Source organism: Gavialis gangeticus, unplaced genomic scaffold (genome assembly GCF_001723915.1).
Source record: "Gavialis gangeticus isolate Ggan-Ray unplaced genomic scaffold, GavGan_comp1, whole genome shotgun sequence".
Classification (NCBI taxonomy): domain Eukaryota; kingdom Metazoa; phylum Chordata; order Crocodylia; family Gavialidae; genus Gavialis; species Gavialis gangeticus.
In genome coordinates, this window is record NW_017729022.1 from 171338098 (window position 1) to 171341961 (window position 3864).

The window sequence follows — 3864 nt, forward strand, 5'->3', positions numbered from 1 at the left end:
AAACTAAAAACCCCAGCACTTACCAGCACTTCAGCTGCCATCTGGCTCACTGGGGTCCCCCGTACAGCACAGGACAGAGGGACAGCCCCAGCAGCTCCAGCCCGGGCCCTCCTGCCCCGCCGCTGCCCAGGCAGACTCTGCCAGGAGGCCCCAGAGCACCCCTAAGCCCTGCTTCTAGGGTAAGTAGAGGCTCTTTTTCTTTTTTTTTTTTTTTTTCTTGTTTTCCCCTTTTTGTTTTTTTTAAAGTGATGGTGCCTGGGGTTGAGGGGGGCAGACATAGAGGCCTGGGGGCGCAAGTAGGGGATAGGTCTTGGCAGGGCAGCCATTGGGGGGGGTCTGGGAGAGCAGGGGGTAGGGCTGGATGGACCAGCCACTGGGGCATGGGGCCAGGTGGGGCAACAAAGGGGGGGCTGGGGTGGGGCATGTGGGCCTTGCAGAGGAAGTGGTAGCCCCTGAGGGGGGGCCATTTGGCCCCTATGGGGGGGAGTATAGCCCTTGTGCGGGGGCTGTAGCCCCTGTGGGAGGGCAGCAAAATATATATTCATGTTTCATGAATTCATGAAACATATTTAGAGTTCACTTTATTATTATGATAGAGACACAGGTAGGCTTCCACATTGCTTTAACACTGTAGATATATCAATAAAACACTGCCCAACTGATTGCTGTCTCTGTCTTACTCTCTCTTTATAGTGGTCTTTTCTTTCACTTGCGGAAGAACATGGAGTTGGGGGTATTTTACGGGGTGACTTTGGGATTTTTCTTATCAGGGATTTTTCAGTTTTCCGGTAGGGAACACCACAATTCCTGCTAGGGAGGTCAGTGGCAGGACCCTGCCTGCTCAGAGCTGGCACCTTGGACCCAGCTGGCTGTGGCCAAATGGGCCAAATGGGGCCAGGAGGACATCCTTTGACAGTTCAATGCAGGCCATGACACCCAGAACATCTTCCGATACCTGCACAGATAGCTGGGCAGGGGCACACGTGGCAGTAGTGCTGCACAGAAGCCAAGTCTGCAGCTATAGCTTACTAGCAGCTGGCCCAGAGGGGCAGATGCCTCTACTGGCTGTGCAGTCCCCATGCAGGTCTGGCAGGTGTGCAGCAGGTCACAGCCAGGCAGCAGCCCCCACTGCCAGACTGCTGCAGTGGGTAGAGGGTGCAGGGAACTCTCAGGGCTGCTTCAGCAGTTCAGCTGGCACAAGGGGTAGTGAACCCAGGCACCAATTGACCAGGCCCCAGAAGCTCCTGAGAGCTAGTAGCCCTGAGCTACTTGCCAGGGCAGCTTTTTGTACTGCTGGGGCCAGGACAGGTGCTGGCCCTGGGCTGTAGTTCCCCCTGACTGCAGATCCAGGAGGAGCCAGGCAGGGTTATTTTGTCCCAAGTGGTACAATTTGCTCCTCAACAAAGTGCATGTCCAAGCACATGCACTGAGGCAAAAAGCCCTGGTTCAAATTTGCACTACTTCTTTTTGAGCTGCTGCAAGCACATGTGCTTGCATGTGTGGACACGCCCAGAGAGGTCAGGCCTTGTTCCTTCAGGAGCTCTATAAATACTTTGCACTGGCTTCCTATACTTACAGTAGTAATGTAAAGACCTAAGCATGCATGTTCACTGGGATTTCCCCTTTGTGAGAAGCAAGCATAAAACCATGCACTGAGCTAGCTTGGCCTCAGGTAGCACCCCTCTCTCTCCACATAAAAGCCTCCTTTACCTGTTGTGTATTTTTGCAGGGCCCAGGTCCCTTACTTTTTTAAGTCACCACTGACAACCACTGGTAAGGATTATGAAGAGATATGGGCTCTGCCAACACCTTTATATAGCACTGTACATTTAGGATAGAAATGTTTCCCCACCTAAAGCAAAAGCAGAAGGAAAAGCCATAGATGGAAGGTACCAGAACCAAATCAGTCTTAAGCAAAGAGAAGCGATGGTTGTGGGAAACTAGTGGTAATCAGAACATTAATTCTCAAACTAGATCCATCATCTGAATTAAGTATTTTAAGAAACAATGGGGGAGATAAGAATACAATTCTTTAGGATCTTACACCTTAATTAAAAGACGTCAAAATTAAAAGTCTGGAGAAGCTTTTATGGCTGGGAACTGAGATCATCTACTCTCAAGTTGCTAAAATTGTTCGAAACTACATAATCATAGCTGATTCATATAGATGTCCACATAGTAGAAGCTTATTAGGAACACTTCCCTTACTTTCTGATTGAGAAAACTTTTATTTCCAGGTAGAGGTCTGACTACAGAGTTCCTTGCTTTCCTCTCCTCCCCCAGATAATTATTTGAATACCTTCCGATCCAAGAAGCCACCACTAAAATACAAACAGCGCAACCCGTAGCAAGCCTATCCCTAACAAGAATGCTGCATCATTCATAACATGCCAATATTCTAGGGAAGTCAGTCCACTCAAGTGCAGCTCAAGGTCTTGGTCCTCAACCTGTTTTAAGTTCTAAATAGGTCATCAAGATATCTGAGACCACCCTTCTCTAGGAATACTAATTTTCTCTTGGGAAATTTACCGTGACTGAACCAAAGAGCTTGCAACCCTCAGATTTTAGTGTCAGATGGCAGGTATTTCCTTAACAGCCAAGCTGGGATACAGCCCAACCAGGATGCTATTTGAATAAAGCAACTTAACTACATTTATTGTAAGGAAGTGCCATTAAGATTACAGGTAAAAGATGGGAGGCCTTTCCAGGCATCACAGTCACCCAGCGGTGAAACTGAAACCTCTTCAGGAAAGAAGCATGACCCTACTGAAGAATTAGTGTCGTCTGCTCACAAGATTCCACCAGCAAGTCAATGCCACCTTGACCAATGGTGCCTCAAAAGCTGTTGACAGAGCCTGTGTTAATCACCTGCTTGCATTTTACCTGTCACAAGGCAACTGCTATCACTGTGGGATACTCAGCTAGGAAACCAAACAAATGTTTTAAGAAAGTCTGTGGAATCCAAGAGCTGCTTTTGTTCCAGGAGTACTTTAATAACCTAGCCACCAAAGACACTTAGAAACAGGGGAGCAATCTGCAAGTTTAATACCTAACCATGGTCAGAAACATAGAAAAGGAGGGTTGGAAAGGACCTGAGGAGGTCATCTAGTCCAACCGCCTACTCAAAACAGGACCAGCCCCAGCTATATCATGCCAGCCAGGGCTTTGTCTACGTGGATCTTAAACACCCCTAAGGATAGAGATTCCACCTCCTCTGTGGGTAGCCCGTTCCAGTGCCTCACCAGCCTCCTAGTTGGTCAGTTTTCTCTAATCTCTCACTCATCATAGGTCCAGTCAGGTCCCAAGCTAAGGCAGATCTACCCTGCTTTAAGTGTGTATGGCTGCTTGCATTCTCCTGGGAGCTGCTAACAGCTGCCACCAGGTTTTGCCCCACACTTTCTCCATGAGTTCCAAGAGGGGACTCCAAAACTTCCCCAAATGCTAGCTACAACAGCAGAGGGGAAGATTTACCCACAAGCTTCAGGGGCAAACTGGGAGACAACAAGCTTTGTCACCACTTGTGGATGGGAGGCCCAATGTACATCTGGAGTGAGGACCTGGTTTGGGGGAAAGGGGGCAGGGGGCAATCATTGGTGCCCATCCTCCAGTTGAGAAGCACTATCCAGGCCCTGGCTGCAAGGAAGGGGTAGCAAGGGGGAGCCAGGGTTACTGTATTTCCAACCAGCATCTCAGCTCCTCCTTAGCATCACAGAAAACTAGGGCTAGAAGGGACCTCAGGTCTAGCCCAGTGTTTCTCAACCCGTGGCTCACAACCCCCAAAAAGAGTTGTGAACAAACTTAAAAAATGAATTCTCCATTAGAGAAAAACACGGGAAACCAAGGCTAGCAGAGCTCCAGCCTGCC